Below are 18,339 nucleotides of genomic sequence, written 5' to 3' on the forward strand. Positions count from 1 at the left end.
TAAATCTCTAAAGGATAGTACTAGTTTAGTGGAGTTCTTTACTGGTATACAGATATTTCCTTAAATCTCTAAAGGATAGTACTAGTTTAGTGGAGTTCTTTACTGGTATACAGATATTTCCTTAAATCTCTAAAGGATAGTACTAGTTTAGTGGAGTTCTTTACTGGTATACAGATATTTCCTTAAATCTCTAAAGGATAGTACTAGTTTAGTGGAGTTCTTTACTGGTATACAGATATTTCCTTAAATCTCTAAAGGATAGTACTAGTTTAGTGGAGTTCTTTACTGGTATACAGATATTTCCTTAAATCTCTAAAGGATAGTACTAGTTTAGTGGAGTTCTTTACTGGTATACAGATATTTCCTTAAATCTCTAAAGGATAGTACTAGTTTAGTGGAGTTCTTTACTGGTATACAGATATTTCCTTAAATCTCTAAAGGATAGTACTAGTTTAGTGGAGTTCTTTACTGGTATACAGATATTTCCTTAAATCTCTAAAGGATAGTACTAGTTTAGTGGAGTTCTTTACTGGTATACAGATATTTCCTTAAATCTCTAAGGATAGTACTAGTTTAGTGGAGTTCTTTACTGGTATACAGATATTTCCTTAAATCTCTAAAGGATAGTACTAGTTTAGTGGAGTTCTTTACTGGTATACAGATATTTCCTTAAATCTCTAAAGGATAGTACTAGTTTAGTGGAGTTCTTTACTGGTATACAGATATTTCCTTAAATCTCTAAAGGATAGTACTAGTTTAGTGGAGTTCTTTACTGGTATACAGATATTTCCTTAAATCTCTAAAGGATAGTACTAGTTTAGTGGAGTTCTTTACTGGTATACAGATATTTCCTTAAATCTCTAAAGGATAGTACTAGTTTAGTGGAGTTCTTTACTGGTATACAGATATTTCCTTAAATCTCTAAAGGATAGTACTAGTTTAGTGGAGTTCTTTACTGGTATACAGATATTTCCTTAAATCTCTAAAGGATAGTACTAGTTTAGTGGAGTTCTTTACTGGTATACAGATATTTCCTTAAATCTCTAAAGGATAGTACTAGTTTAGTGGAGTTCTTTACTGGTATACAGATATTTCCTTAAATCTCTAAAGGATAGTACTAGTTTAGTGGAGTTCTTTACTGGTATACAGATATTTCCTTAAATCTCTAAGGACAGTACTAGTTTAGTGGAGTTCTTTACTGGTATACAGATATTTCCTTAAATCTCTAAAGGATAGTACTAGTTTAGTGGAGTTCTTTACTGGTATACAGATATTTCCTTAAATCTCTAAAGGATAGTACTAGTTTAGTGGAGTTCTTTACTGGTATACAGATATTTCCTTAAATCTCTAAAGGATAGTACTAGTTTAGTGGAGTTCTTTACTGGTATACAGATATTTCCTTAAATCTCTAAAGGATAGTACTAGTTTAGTGGAGTTCTTTACTGGTATACAGATATTTCCTTAAATCTCTAAAGGATAGTACTAGTTTAGTGGAGTTCTTTACTGGTATACAGATATTTCCTTAAATCTCTAAAGGATAGTACTAGTTTAGTGGAGTTCTTTACTGGTATACAGATATTTCCTTAAATCTCTAAAGGATAGTACTAGTTTAGTGGAGTTCTTTACTGGTATACAGATATTTCCTTAAATCTCTAAGGACAGTACTAGTTTAGTGGAGTTCTTTACTGGTATACAGATATTTCCTTAAATCTCTAAAGGATAGTACTAGTTTAGTGGAGTTCTTTACTGGTATACAGATATTTCCTTAAATCTCTAAAGGATAGTACTAGTTTAGTGGAGTTCTTTACTGGTATACAGATATTTCCTTAAATCTCTAAAGGATAGTACTAGTTTAGTGGAGTTCTTTACTGGTATACAGATATTTCCTTAAATCTCTAAAGGATAGTACTAGTTTAGTGGAGTTCTTTACTGGTATACAGATATTTCCTTAAATCTCTAAAGGATAGTACTAGTTTAGTGGAGTTCTTTACTGGTATACAGATATTTCCTTAAATCTCTAAAGGATAGTACTAGTTTAGTGGAGTTCTTTACTGGTATACAGATATTTCCTTAAATCTCTAAAGGATAGTACTAGTTTAGTGGAGTTCTTTACTGGTATACAGATATTTCCTTAAATCTCTAAAGGATAGTACTAGTTTAGTGGAGTTCTTTACTGGTATACAGATATTTCCTTAAATCTCTAAGGATAGTACTAGTTTAGTGGAGTTCTTTACTGGTATACAGATATTTCCTTAAATCTCTAAAGGATAGTACTAGTTTAGTGGAGTTCTTTACTGGTATACAGATATTTCCTTAAATCTCTAAAGGATAGTACTAGTTTAGTGGAGTTCTTTACTGGTATACAGATATTTCCTTAAATCTCTAAAGGATAGTACTAGTTTAGTGGAGTTCTTTACTGGTATACAGATATTTCCTTAAATCTCTAAAGGATAGTACTAGTTTAGTGGAGTTCTTTACTGGTATACAGATATTTCCTTAAATCTCTAAAGGATAGTACTAGTTTAGTGGAGTTCTTTACTGGTATACAGATATTTCCTTAAATCTCTAAAGGATAGTACTAGTTTAGTGGAGTTCTTTACTGGTATACAGATATTTCCTTAAATCTCTAAAGGATAGTACTAGTTTAGTGGAGTTCTTTACTGGTATACAGATATTTCCTTAAATCTCTAAAGGATAGTACTAGTTTAGTGGAGTTCTTTACTGGTATACAGATATTTCCTTAAATCTCTAAAGGATAGTACTAGTTTAGTGGAGTTCTTTACTGGTATACAGATATTTCCTTAAATCTCTAAAGGATAGTACTAGTTTAGTGGAGTTCTTTACTGGTATACAGATATTTCCTTAAATCTCTAAAGGATAGTACTAGTTTAGTGGAGTTCTTTACTGGTATACAGATATTTCCTTAAATCTCTAAAGGATAGTACTAGTTTAGTGGAGTTCTTTACTGGTATACAGATATTTCCTTAAATCTCTAAAGGATAGTACTAGTTTAGTGGAGTTCTTTACTGGTATACAGATATTTCCTTAAATCTCTAAGGATAGTACTAGTTTAGTGGAGTTCTTTACTGGTATACAGATATTTCCTTAAATCTCTAAAGGATAGTACTAGTTTAGTGGAGTTCTTTACTGGTATACAGATATTTCCTTAAATCTCTAAGGATAGTACTAGTTTAGTGGAGTTCTTTACTGGTATACAGATATTTCCTTAAATCTCTAAAGGATAGTACTAGTTTAGTGGAGTTCTTTACTGGTATACAGATATTTCCTTAAATCTCTAAAGGATAGTACTAGTTTAGTGGAGTTCTTTACTGGTATACAGATATTTCCTTAAATCTCTAAAGGATAGTACTAGTTTAGTGGAGTTCTTTACTGGTATACAGATATTTCCTTAAATCTCTAAAGGATAGTACTAGTTTAGTGGAGTTCTTTACTGGTATACAGATATTTCCTTAAATCTCTAAAGGATAGTACTAGTTTAGTGGAGTTCTTTACTGGTATACAGATATTTCCTTAAATCTCTAAAGGATAGTACTAGTTTAGTGGAGTTCTTTACTGGTATACAGATATTTCCTTAAATCTCTAAAGGATAGTACTAGTTTAGTGGAGTTCTTTACTGGTATACAGATATTTCCTTAAATCTCTAAAGGATAGTACTAGTTTAGTGGAGTTCTTTACTGGTATACAGATATTTCCTTAAATCTCTAAAGGATAGTACTAGTTTAGTGGAGTTCTTTACTGGTATACAGATATTTCCTTAAATCTCTAAAGGATAGTACTAGTTTAGTGGAGTTCTTTACTGGTATACAGATATTTCCTTAAATCTCTAAAGGATAGTACTAGTTTAGTGGAGTTCTTTACTGGTATACAGATATTTCCTTAAATCTCTAAAGGATAGTACTAGTTTAGTGGAGTTCTTTACTGGTATACAGATATTTCCTTAAATCTCTAAAGGATAGTACTAGTTTAGTGGAGTTCTTTACTGGTATACAGATATTTCCTTAAATCTCTAAAGGATAGTACTAGTTTAGTGGAGTTCTTTACTGGTATACAGATATTTCCTTAAATCTCTAAAGGATAGTACTAGTTTAGTGGAGTTCTTTACTGGTATACAGATATTTCCTTAAATCTCTAAAGGATAGTACTAGTTTAGTGGAGTTCTTTACTGGTATACAGATATTTCCTTAAATCTCTAAAGGATAGTACTAGTTTAGTGGAGTTCTTTACTGGTATACAGATATTTCCTTAAATCTCTAAAGGATAGTACTAGTTTAGTGGAGTTCTTTACTGGTATACAGATATTTCCTTAAATCTCTAAAGGATAGTACTAGTTTAGTGGAGTTCTTTACTGGTATACAGATATTTCCTTAAATCTCTAAAGGATAGTACTAGTTTAGTGGAGTTCTTTACTGGTATACAGATATTTCCTTAAATCTCTAAGGATAGTACTAGTTTAGTGGAGTTCTTTACTGGTATACAGATATTTCCTTAAATCTCTAAAGGATAGTACTAGTTTAGTGGAGTTCTTTACTGGTATACAGATATTTCCTTAAATCTCTAAAGGATAGTACTAGTTTAGTGGAGTTCTTTACTGGTATACAGATATTTCCTTAAATCTCTAAAGGATAGTACTAGTTTAGTGGAGTTCTTTACTGGTATACAGATATTTCCTTAAATCTCTAAAGGATAGTACTAGTTTAGTGGAGTTCTTTACTGGTATACAGATATTTCCTTAAATCTCTAAAGGATAGTACTAGTTTAGTGGAGTTCTTTACTGGTATACAGATATTTCCTTAAATCTCTAAAGGATAGTACTAGTTTAGTGGAGTTCTTTACTGGTATACAGATATTTCCTTAAATCTCTAAAGGATAGTACTAGTTTAGTGGAGTTCTTTACTGGTATACAGATATTTCCTTAAATCTCTAAGGACAGTACTAGTTTAGTGGAGTTCTTTACTGGTATACAGATATTTCCTTAAATCTCTAAAGGATAGTACTAGTTTAGTGGAGTTCTTTACTGGTATACAGATATTTCCTTAAATCTCTAAAGGATAGTACTAGTTTAGTGGAGTTCTTTACTGGTATACAGATATTTCCTTAAATCTCTAAAGGATAGTACTAGTTTAGTGGAGTTCTTTACTGGTATACAGATATTTCCTTAAATCTCTAAAGGATAGTACTAGTTTAGTGGAGTTCTTTACTGGTATACAGATATTTCCTTAAATCTCTAAAGGATAGTACTAGTTTAGTGGAGTTCTTTACTGGTATACAGATATTTCCTTAAATCTCTAAAGGATAGTACTAGTTTAGTGGAGTTCTTTACTGGTATACAGATATTTCCTTAAATCTCTAAAGGATAGTACTAGTTTAGTGGAGTTCTTTACTGGTATACAGATATTTCCTTAAATCTCTAAAGGATAGTACTAGTTTAGTGGAGTTCTTTACTGGTATACAGATATTTCCTTAAATCTCTAAAGGATAGTACTAGTTTAGTGGAGTTCTTTACTGGTATACAGATATTTCCTTAAATCTCTAAAGGATAGTACTAGTTTAGTGGAGTTCTTTACTGGTATACAGATATTTTCTTAAATCTCTAAGGACAGTACTAGTTTAGTGGAGTTCTTTACTGGTATACAGATATTTCCTTAAATCTCTAAAGGATAGTACTAGTTTAGTGGAGTTCTTTACTGGTATACAGATATTTCCTTAAATCTCTAAAGGATAGTACTAGTTTAGTGGAGTTCTTTACTGGTATACAGATATTTCCTTAAATCTCTAAAGGATAGTACTAGTTTAGTGGAGTTCTTTACTGGTATACAGATATTTCCTTAAATCTCTAAAGGATAGTACTAGTTTAGTGGAGTTCTTTACTGGTATACAGATATTTCCTTAAATCTCTAAAGGATAGTACTAGTTTAGTGGAGTTCTTTACTGGTATACAGATATTTCCTTAAATCTCTAAGGATAGTACTAGTTTAGTGGAGTTCTTTACTGGTATACAGATATTTCCTTAAATCTCTAAAGGATAGTACTAGTTTAGTGGAGTTCTTTACTGGTATACAGATATTTCCTTAAATCTCTAAAGGATAGTACTAGTTTAGTGGAGTTCTTTACTGGTATACAGATATTTCCTTAAATCTCTAAAGGATAGTACTAGTTTAGTGGAGTTCTTTACTGGTATACAGATATTTCCTTAAATCTCTAAAGGATAGTACTAGTTTAGTGGAGTTCTTTACTGGTATACAGATATTTCCTTAAATCTCTAAAGGATAGTACTAGTTTAGTGGAGTTCTTTACTGGTATACAGATATTTCCTTAAATCTCTAAAGGATAGTACTAGTTTAGTGGAGTTCTTTACTGGTATACAGATATTTCCTTAAATCTCTAAAGGATAGTACTAGTTTAGTGGAGTTCTTTACTGGTATACAGATATTTCCTTAAATCTCTAAAGGATAGTACTAGTTTAGTGGAGTTCTTTACTGGTATACAGATATTTCCTTAAATCTCTAAAGGATAGTACTAGTTTAGTGGAGTTCTTTACTGGTATACAGATATTTCCTTAAATCTCTAAAGGATAGTACTAGTTTAGTGGAGTTCTTTACTGGTATACAGATATTTCCTTAAATCTCTAAAGGATAGTACTAGTTTAGTGGAGTTCTTTACTGGTATACAGATATTTCCTTAAATCTCTAAAGGATAGTACTAGTTTAGTGGAGTTCTTTACTGGTATACAGATATTTCCTTAAATCTCTAAAGGATAGTACTAGTTTAGTGGAGTTCTTTACTGGTATACAGATATTTTCTTAAATCTCTAAGGACAGTACTAGTTTAGTGGAGTTCTTTACTGGTATACAGATATTTCCTTAAATCTCTAAAGGATAGTACTAGTTTAGTGGAGTTCTTTACTGGTATACAGATATTTCCTTAAATCTCTAAAGGATAGTACTAGTTTAGTGGAGTTCTTTACTGGTATACAGATATTTCCTTAAATCTCTAAAGGATAGTACTAGTTTAGTGGAGTTCTTTACTGGTATACAGATATTTCCTTAAATCTCTAAAGGATAGTACTAGTTTAGTGGAGTTCTTTACTGGTATACAGATATTTCCTTAAATCTCTAAAGGATAGTACTAGTTTAGTGGAGTTCTTTACTGGTATACAGATATTTCCTTAAATCTCTAAAGGATAGTACTAGTTTAGTGGAGTTCTTTACTGGTATACAGATATTTCCTTAAATCTCTAAAGGATAGTACTAGTTTAGTGGAGTTCTTTACTGGTATACAGATATTTCCTTAAATCTCTAAAGGATAGTACTAGTTTAGTGGAGTTCTTTACTGGTATACAGATATTTCCTTAAATCTCTAAAGGATAGTACTAGTTTAGTGGAGTTCTTTACTGGTATACAGATATTTCCTTAAATCTCTAAAGGATAGTACTAGTTTAGTGGAGTTCTTTACTGGTATACAGATATTTCCTTAAATCTCTAAGGACAGTACTAGTTTAGTGGAGTTCTTTACTGGTATACAGATATTTCCTTAAATCTCTAAAGGATAGTACTAGTTTAGTGGAGTTCTTTACTGGTATACAGATATTTCCTTAAATCTCTAAAGGATAGTACTAGTTTAGTGGAGTTCTTTACTGGTATACAGATATTTCCTTAAATCTCTAAAGGATAGTACTAGTTTAGTGGAGTTCTTTACTGGTATACAGATATTTCCTTAAATCTCTAAAGGATAGTACTAGTTTAGTGGAGTTCTTTACTGGTATACAGATATTTCCTTAAATCTCTAAAGGATAGTACTAGTTTAGTGGAGTTCTTTACTGGTATACAGATATTTCCTTAAATCTCTAAAGGATAGTACTAGTTTAGTGGAGTTCTTTACTGGTATACAGATATTTCCTTAAATCTCTAAAGGATAGTACTAGTTTAGTGGAGTTCTTTACTGGTATACAGATATTTCCTTAAATCTCTAAAGGATAGTACTAGTTTAGTGGAGTTCTTTACTGGTATACAGATATTTCCTTAAATCTCTAAAGGATAGTACTAGTTTAGTGGAGTTCTTTACTGGTATACAGATATTTCCTTAAATCTCTAAAGGATAGTACTAGTTTAGTGGAGTTCTTTACTGGTATACAGATATTTCCTTAAATCTCTAAAGGATAGTACTAGTTTAGTGGAGTTCTTTACTGGTATACAGATATTTCCTTAAATCTCTAAAGGATAGTACTAGTTTAGTGGAGTTCTTTACTGGTATACAGATATTTCCTTAAATCTCTAAAGGATAGTACTAGTTTAGTGGAGTTCTTTACTGGTATACAGATATTTCCTTAAATCTCTAAAGGATAGTACTAGTTTAGTGGAGTTCTTTACTGGTATACAGATATTTCCTTAAATCTCTAAAGGATAGTACTAGTTTAGTGGAGTTCTTTACTGGTATACAGATATTTCCTTAAATCTCTAAAGGATAGTACTAGTTTAGTGGAGTTCTTTACTGGTATACAGATATTTCCTTAAATCTCTAAAGGATAGTACTAGTTTAGTGGAGTTCTTTACTGGTATACAGATATTTCCTTAAATCTCTAAAGGATAGTACTAGTTTAGTGGAGTTCTTTACTGGTATACAGATATTTCCTTAAATCTCTAAAGGATAGTACTAGTTTAGTGGAGTTCTTTACTGGTATACAGATATTTCCTTAAATCTCTAAAGGATAGTACTAGTTTAGTGGAGTTCTTTACTGGTATACAGATATTTCCTTAAATCTCTAAAGGATAGTACTAGTTTAGTGGAGTTCTTTACTGGTATACAGATATTTCCTTAAATCTCTAAAGGATAGTACTAGTTTAGTGGAGTTCTTTACTGGTATACAGATATTTCCTTAAATCTCTAAAGGATAGTACTAGTTTAGTGGAGTTCTTTACTGGTATACAGATATTTCCTTAAATCTCTAAAGGATAGTACTAGTTTAGTGGAGTTCTTTACTGGTATACAGATATTTCCTTAAATCTCTAAAGGATAGTACTAGTTTAGTGGAGTTCTTTACTGGTATACAGATATTTCCTTAAATCTCTAAGGATAGTACTAGTTTAGTGGAGTTCTTTACTGGTATACAGATATTTCCTTAAATCTCTAAAGGATAGTACTAGTTTAGTGGAGTTCTTTACTGGTATACAGATATTTCCTTAAATCTCTAAAGGATAGTACTAGTTTAGTGGAGTTCTTTACTGGTATACAGATATTTCCTTAAATCTCTAAAGGATAGTACTAGTTTAGTGGAGTTCTTTACTGGTATACAGATATTTCCTTAAATCTCTAAGGATAGTACTAGTTTAGTGGAGTTCTTTACTGGTATACAGATATTTCCTTAAATCTCTAAAGGATAGTACTAGTTTAGTGGAGTTCTTTACTGGTATACAGATATTTCCTTAAATCTCTAAAGGATAGTACTAGTTTAGTGGAGTTCTTTACTGGTATACAGATATTTCCTTAAATCTCTAAAGGATAGTACTAGTTTAGTGGAGTTCTTTACTGGTATACAGATATTTCCTTAAATCTCTAAAGGATAGTACTAGTTTAGTGGAGTTCTTTACTGGTATACAGATATTTCCTTAAATCTCTAAGGATAGTACTAGTTTAGTGGAGTTCTTTACTGGTATACAGATATTTCCTTAAATCTCTAAAGGATAGTACTAGTTTAGTGGAGTTCTTTACTGGTATACAGATATTTCCTTAAATCTCTAAAGGATAGTACTAGTTTAGTGGAGTTCTTTACTGGTATACAGATATTTCCTTAAATCTCTAAAGGATAGTACTAGTTTAGTGGAGTTCTTTACTGGTATACAGATATTTCCTTAAATCTCTAAAGGATAGTACTAGTTTAGTGGAGTTCTTTACTGGTATACAGATATTTCCTTAAATCTCTAAAGGATAGTACTAGTTTAGTGGAGTTCTTTACTGGTATACAGATATTTCCTTAAATCTCTAAAGGATAGTACTAGTTTAGTGGAGTTCTTTACTGGTATACAGATATTTCCTTAAATCTCTAAAGGATAGTACTAGTTTAGTGGAGTTCTTTACTGGTATACAGATATTTCCTTAAATCTCTAAAGGATAGTACTAGTTTAGTGGAGTTCTTTACTGGTATACAGATATTTCCTTAAATCTCTAAAGGATAGTACTAGTTTAGTGGAGTTCTTTACTGGTATACAGATATTTTCTTAAATCTCTAAGGATAGTACTAGTTTAGTGGAGTTCTTTACTGGTATACAGATATTTCCTTAAATCTCTAAAGGATAGTACTAGTTTAGTGGAGTTCTTTACTGGTATACAGATATTTCCTTAAATCTCTAAAGGATAGTACTAGTTTAGTGGAGTTCTTTACTGGTATACAGATATTTCCTTAAATCTCTAAAGGATAGTACTAGTTTAGTGGAGTTCTTTACTGGTATACAGATATTTCCTTAAATCTCTAAAGGATAGTACTAGTTTAGTGGAGTTCTTTACTGGTATACAGATATTTCCTTAAATCTCTAAAGGATAGTACTAGTTTAGTGGAGTTCTTTACTGGTATACAGATATTTCCTTAAATCTCTAAAGGATAGTACTAGTTTAGTGGAGTTCTTTACTGGTATACAGATATTTCCTTAAATCTCTAAAGGATAGTACTAGTTTAGTGGAGTTCTTTACTGGTATACAGATATTTCCTTAAATCTCTAAAGGATAGTACTAGTTTAGTGGAGTTCTTTACTGGTATACAGATATTTCCTTAAATCTCTAAAGGATAGTACTAGTTTAGTGGAGTTCTTTACTGGTATACAGATATTTCCTTAAATCTCTAAAGGATAGTACTAGTTTAGTGGAGTTCTTTACTGGTATACAGATATTTCCTTAAATCTCTAAAGGATAGTACTAGTTTAGTGGAGTTCTTTACTGGTATACAGATATTTCCTTAAATCTCTAAAGGATAGTACTAGTTTAGTGGAGTTCTTTACTGGTATACAGATATTTCCTTAAATCTCTAAGGATAGTACTAGTTTAGTGGAGTTCTTTACTGGTATACAGATATTTCCTTAAATCTCTAAAGGATAGTACTAGTTTAGTGGAGTTCTTTACTGGTATACAGATATTTCCTTAAATCTCTAAAGGATAGTACTAGTTTAGTGGAGTTCTTTACTGGTATACAGATATTTCCTTAAATCTCTAAAGGATAGTACTAGTTTAGTGGAGTTCTTTACTGGTATACAGATATTTCCTTAAATCTCTAAAGGATAGTACTAGTTTAGTGGAGTTCTTTACTGGTATACAGATATTTCCTTAAATCTCTAAAGGATAGTACTAGTTTAGTGGAGTTCTTTACTGGTATACAGATATTTCCTTAAATCTCTAAAGGATAGTACTAGTTTAGTGGAGTTCTTTACTGGTATACAGATATTTCCTTAAATCTCTAAAGGATAGTACTAGTTTAGTGGAGTTCTTTACTGGTATACAGATATTTCCTTAAATCTCTAAAGGATAGTACTAGTTTAGTGGAGTTCTTTACTGGTATACAGATATTTCCTTAAATCTCTAAAGGATAGTACTAGTTTAGTGGAGTTCTTTACTGGTATACAGATATTTCCTTAAATCTCTAAAGGATAGTACTAGTTTAGTGGAGTTCTTTACTGGTATACAGATATTTCCTTAAATCTCTAAGGATAGTACTAGTTTAGTGGAGTTCTTTACTGGTATACAGATATTTCCTTAAATCTCTAAAGGATAGTACTAGTTTAGTGGAGTTCTTTACTGGTATACAGATATTTCCTTAAATCTCTAAAGGATAGTACTAGTTTAGTGGAGTTCTTTACTGGTATACAGATATTTCCTTAAATCTCTAAAGGATAGTACTAGTTTAGTGGAGTTCTTTACTGGTATACAGATATTTCCTTAAATCTCTAAAGGATAGTACTAGTTTAGTGGAGTTCTTTACTGGTATACAGATATTTCCTTAAATCTCTAAAGGATAGTACTAGTTTAGTGGAGTTCTTTACTGGTATACAGATATTTCCTTAAATCTCTAAAGGATAGTACTAGTTTAGTGGAGTTCTTTACTGGTATACAGATATTTCCTTAAATCTCTAAAGGATAGTACTAGTTTAGTGGAGTTCTTTACTGGTATACAGATATTTCCTTAAATCTCTAAAGGATAGTACTAGTTTAGTGGAGTTCTTTACTGGTATACAGATATTTCCTTAAATCTCTAAAGGATAGTACTAGTTTAGTGGAGTTCTTTACTGGTATACAGATATTTCCTTAAATCTCTAAAGGATAGTACTAGTTTAGTGGAGTTCTTTACTGGTATACAGATATTTCCTTAAATCTCTAAAGGATAGTACTAGTTTAGTGGAGTTCTTTACTGGTATACAGATATTTCCTTAAATCTCTAAAGGATAGTACTAGTTTAGTGGAGTTCTTTACTGGTATACAGATATTTCCTTAAATCTCTAAAGGATAGTACTAGTTTAGTGGAGTTCTTTACTGGTATACAGATATTTCCTTAAATCTCTAAAGGATAGTACTAGTTTAGTGGAGTTCTTTACTGGTATACAGATATTTCCTTAAATCTCTAAAGGATAGTACTAGTTTAGTGGAGTTCTTTACTGGTATACAGATATTTCCTTAAATCTCTAAAGGATAGTACTAGTTTAGTGGAGTTCTTTACTGGTATACAGATATTTCCTTAAATCTCTAAAGGATAGTACTAGTTTAGTGGAGTTCTTTACTGGTATACAGATATTTCCTTAAATCTCTAAAGGATAGTACTAGTTTAGTGGAGTTCTTTACTGGTATACAGATATTTCCTTAAATCTCTAAAGGATAGTACTAGTTTAGTGGAGTTCTTTACTGGTATACAGATATTTCCTTAAATCTCTAAAGGATAGTACTAGTTTAGTGGAGTTCTTTACTGGTATACAGATATTTCCTTAAATCTCTAAAGGATAGTACTAGTTTAGTGGAGTTCTTTACTGGTATACAGATATTTCCTTAAATCTCTAAAGGATAGTACTAGTTTAGTGGAGTTCTTTACTGGTATACAGATATTTCCTTAAATCTCTAAAGGATAGTACTAGTTTAGTGGAGTTCTTTACTGGTATACAGATATTTCCTTAAATCTCTAAAGGATAGTACTAGTTTAGTGGAGTTCTTTACTGGTATACAGATATTTCCTTAAATCTCTAAAGGATAGTACTAGTTTAGTGGAGTTCTTTACTGGTATACAGATATTTCCTTAAATCTCTAAAGGATAGTACTAGTTTAGTGGAGTTCTTTACTGGTATACAGATATTTCCTTAAATCTCTAAAGGATAGTACTAGTTTAGTGGAGTTCTTTACTGGTATACAGATATTTCCTTAAATCTCTAAAGGATAGTACTAGTTTAGTGGAGTTCTTTACTGGTATACAGATATTTCCTTAAATCTCTAAAGGATAGTACTAAGTGGAGTTCTTTACTGGTATACAGATATTTCCTTAAATCTCTAAAGGATAGTACTAGTTTAGTGGAGTTCTTTACTGGTATACAGATATTTCCTTAAATCTCTAAAGGATAGTACTAGTTTAGTGGAGTTCTTTACTGGTATACAGATATTTCCTTAAATCTCTAAAGGATAGTACTAGTTTAGTGGAGTTCTTTACTGGTATACAGATATTTCCTTAAATCTCTAAAGGATAGTACTAGTTTAGTGGAGTTCTTTACTGGTATACAGATATTTCCTTAAATCTCTAAAGGATAGTACTAGTTTAGTGGAGTTCTTTACTGGTATACAGATATTTCCTTAAATCTCTAAGGATAGTACTAGTTTAGTGGAGTTCTTTACTGGTATACAGATATTTCCTTAAATCTCTAAAGGATAGTACTAGTTTAGTGGAGTTCTTTACTGGTATACAGATATTTCCTTAAATCTCTAAAGGATAGTACTAGTTTAGTGGAGTTCTTTACTGGTATACAGATATTTCCTTAAATCTCTAAAGGATAGTACTAGTTTAGTGGAGTTCTTTACTGGTATACAGATATTTCCTTAAATCTCTAAAGGATAGTACTAGTTTAGTGGAGTTCTTTACTGGTATACAGATATTTCCTTAAATCTCTAAAGGATAGTACTAGTTTAGTGGAGTTCTTTACTGGTATACAGATATTTCCTTAAATCTCTAAAGGATAGTACTAGTTTAGTGGAGTTCTTTACTGGTATACAGATATTTCCTTAAATCTCTAAAGGATAGTACTAGTTTAGTGGAGTTCTTTACTGGTATACAGATATTTCCTTAAATCTCTAAGGATAGTACTAGTTTAGTGGAGTTCTTTACTGGTATACAGATATTTCCTTAAATCTCTAAAGGATAGTACTAGTTTAGTGGAGTTCTTTACTGGTATACAGATATTTCCTTAAATCTCTAAAGGATAGTACTAGTTTAGTGGAGTTCTTTACTGGTATACAGATATTTCCTTAAATCTCTAAAGGATAGTACTAGTTTAGTGGAGTTCTTTACTGGTATACAGATATTTCCTTAAATCTCTAAAGGATAGTACTAGTTTAGTGGAGTTCTTTACTGGTATACAGATATTTCCTTAAATCTCTAAAGGATAGTACTAGTTTAGTGGAGTTCTTTACTGGTATACAGATATTTCCTTAAATCTCTAAAGGATAGTACTAGTTTAGTGGAGTTCTTTACTGGTATACAGATATTTCCTTAAATCTCTAAAGGATAGTACTAGTTTAGTGGAGTTCTTTACTGGTATACAGATATTTCCTTAAATCTCTAAAGGATAGTACTAGTTTAGTGGAGTTCTTTACTGGTATACAGATATTTCCTTAAATCTCTAAAGGATAGTACTAGTTTAGTGGAGTTCTTTACTGGTATACAGATATTTCCTTAAATCTCTAAAGGATAGTACTAGTTTAGTGGAGTTCTTTACTGGTATACAGATATTTCCTTAAATCTCTAAAGGATAGTACTAGTTTAGTGGAGTTCTTTACTGGTATACAGATATTTCCTTAAATCTCTAAGGACAGTACTAGTTTAGTGGAGTTCTTTACTGGTATACAGATATTTCCTTAAATCTCTAAAGGATAGTACTAGTTTAGTGGAGTTCTTTACTGGTATACAGATATTTCCTTAAATCTCTAAAGGATAGTACTAGTTTAGTGGAGTTCTTTACTGGTATACAGATATTTCCTTAAATCTCTAAAGGATAGTACTAGTTTAGTGGAGTTCTTTACTGGTATACAGATATTTCCTTAAATCTCTAAAGGATAGTACTAGTTTAGTGGAGTTCTTTACTGGTATACAGATATTTCCTTAAATCTCTAAAGGATAGTACTAGTTTAGTGGAGTTCTTTACTGGTATACAGATATTTCCTTAAATCTCTAAAGGATAGTACTAGTTTAGTGGAGTTCTTTACTGGTATACAGATATTTCCTTAAATCTCTAAAGGATAGTACTAGTTTAGTGGAGTTCTTTACTGGTATACAGATATTTCCTTAAATCTCTAAAGGATAGTACTAGTTTAGTGGAGTTCTTTACTGGTATACAGATATTTCCTTAAATCTCTAAAGGATAGTACTAGTTTAGTGGAGTTCTTTACTGGTATACAGATATTTCCTTAAATCTCTAAAGGATAGTACTAGTTTAGTGGAGTTCTTTACTGGTATACAGATATTTCCTTAAATCTCTAAAGGATAGTACTAGTTTAGTGGAGTTCTTTACTGGTATACAGATATTTCCTTAAATCTCTAAAGGATAGTACTAGTTTAGTGGAGTTCTTTACTGGTATACAGATATTTCCTTAAATCTCTAAAGGATAGTACTAGTTTAGTGGAGTTCTTTACTGGTATACAGATATTTCCTTAAATCTCTAAAGGATAGTACTAGTTTAGTGGAGTTCTTTACTGGTATACAGATATTTCCTTAAATCTCTAAAGGATAGTACTAGTTTAGTGGAGTTCTTTACTGGTATACAGATATTTCCTTAAATCTCTAAAGGATAGTACTAGTTTAGTGGAGTTCTTTACTGGTATACAGATATTTCCTTAAATCTCTAAAGGATAGTACTAGTTTAGTGGAGTTCTTTACTGGTATACAGATATTTCCTTAAATCTCTAAAGGATAGTACTAGTTTAGTGGAGTTCTTTACTGGTATACAGATATTTCCTTAAATCTCTAAAGGATAGTACTAGTTTAGTGGAGTTCTTTACTGGTATACAGATATTTCCTTAAATCTCTAAAGGATAGTACTAGTTTAGTGGAGTTCTTTACTGGTATACAGATATTTCCTTAAATCTCTAAAGGATAGTACTAGTTTAGTGGAGTTCTTTACTGGTATACAGATATTTCCTTAAATCTCTAAAGGATAGTACTAGTTTAGTGGAGTTCTTTACTGGTATACAGATATTTCCTTAAATCTCTAAAGGATAGTACTAGTTTAGTGGAGTTCTTTACTGGTATACAGATATTTCCTTAAATCTCTAAAGGATAGTACTAGTTTAGTGGAGTTCTTTACTGGTATACAGATATTTCCTTAAATCTCTAAAGGATAGTACTAGTTTAGTGGAGTTCTTTACTGGTATACAGATATTTCCTTAAATCTCTAAAGGATAGTACTAGTTTAGTGGAGTTCTTTACTGGTATACAGATATTTCCTTAAATCTCTAAAGGATAGTACTAGTTTAGTGGAGTTCTTTACTGGTATACAGATATTTCCTTAAATCTCTAAAGGATAGTACTAGTTTAGTGGAGTTCTTTACTGGTATACAGATATTTCCTTAAATCTCTAAAGGATAGTACTACTAGTTTAGTGGAGTTCTTTACTGGTATACAGATATTTCCTTAAATCTCTAAGGATAGTACTAGTTTAGTGGAGTTCTTTGCTGGTATACAGATATTTCCTTAAATCTCTAAGGATAGTACTAGTTTAGTGGAGTTCTTTACTGGTATACAGATATTTCCTTAAATCTCTAAAGGATAGTACTAGTTTAGTGGAGTTCTTTACTGGTATACAGATATTTCCTTTAAATCTCTAAAGGATAGTACTAGTTTAGTGGGTTCTTTACTGGTATACAGATATTTCCTTAAATCTCTAAAGGATAGTACTAGTTTAGTGGAGTTCTTTACTGGTATACAGATATTTCCTTAAATCTCTAAGGATAGTACTAGTTTAGTGGAGTTCTTTACTGGTATACAGATATTTCCTTAAATCTCTAAGGATAGTACTAGTTTAGTGGAGTTCTTTACTGGTATACAGATATTTCCTTAAATCTCTAAGGATAGTACTAGTTTAGTGGAGTTCTTTACTGGTATACAGATATTTCCTTAAATCTCTAAGGATAGTACTAGTTTAGTGGAGTTCTTTACTGGTATACAGATATTTCCTTAAATCTCTAAGGATAGTACTAGTTTAGTGGGGTTCTTTGCTGGTATACAGATATTTCCTTAAATCTCTAAGGATGGTACTAGTTTAGTGGAGTTCTTTACTGGTATACAGATATTTCCTTAAATCTCTAAAGGATAGTACTAGTTTAGTGGAGTTCTTTACTGGTATACAGATATTTCCTTAAATCTCTACAAGGATAGTACTAGTTTAGTGGAGTTCTTTACTGGTATACAGATATTTCCTTAAATCTCTAAAGGATAGTACTAGTTTAGTGGGGTTCTTTACTGGTATACAGATATTTCCTTAAATCTCTAAAGGATAGTACTAGTTTAGTGGAGTTCTTTACTGGTATACAGATATTTCCTTAAATCTCTAAAGGATAGTACTAGTTTAGTGGAGTTCTTTGCTGGTATACAGATATTTCCTTAAATCTCTAAAGGATAGTACTAGTTTGGTGGAGTTCTTTACTGGTATACAGATATTTCCTTAAATCTCTAAGGGATAGTAGTACTAGTTTAGTGGAGTTCTTTACTGGTATACAGATATTTCCTTAAATCTCTAAAGGATAGTACTAGTTTGAGTGGAGTTCTTTTACTGGTATACAGATATTTCCTTTAAATCTCTAAAGGATAGTACTAGTTTAGTGGAGTTCTTTACTGGTATACAGATATTTCCTTAAATCTCTAAAGGATAGTACTAGTTTAGTGGAGTTCTTTACTGGTATACAGATATTTCCTTAAATCTCTAAAGGATAGCACTAGTTTAGTGGAGTTCTTTACTGGTATACAGATATTTCCTTAAATCTCTAAAGGATAGTACTAGTTTAGGAGAGTTCTTTACTGGTATACAGATAGTTCCTTAAATCTCTAAAGGATAGTACTAGTTTAGTGGAGTTCTTTACTGATATACAGATATTTCCTT

General features: G+C 31.3%; 1 protein-coding gene across 1 annotated transcript in view; it reads right to left on the reverse strand.

The window, feature by feature from the left end:
* Positions 1-18,339, reverse strand: part of LOC143242293 (serine/threonine-protein kinase ATR-like) — an 81,956-nt gene that overhangs the window by 37,712 nt on the left and 25,905 nt on the right. The gene's annotated exons all lie outside the window — the stretch shown is intronic.

The sequence above is a fragment of the Tachypleus tridentatus genome, unplaced genomic scaffold, assembly GCF_004210375.1.
Source record: "Tachypleus tridentatus isolate NWPU-2018 unplaced genomic scaffold, ASM421037v1 Hic_cluster_2, whole genome shotgun sequence".
NCBI lineage: Eukaryota > Metazoa > Arthropoda > Merostomata > Xiphosura > Limulidae > Tachypleus > Tachypleus tridentatus.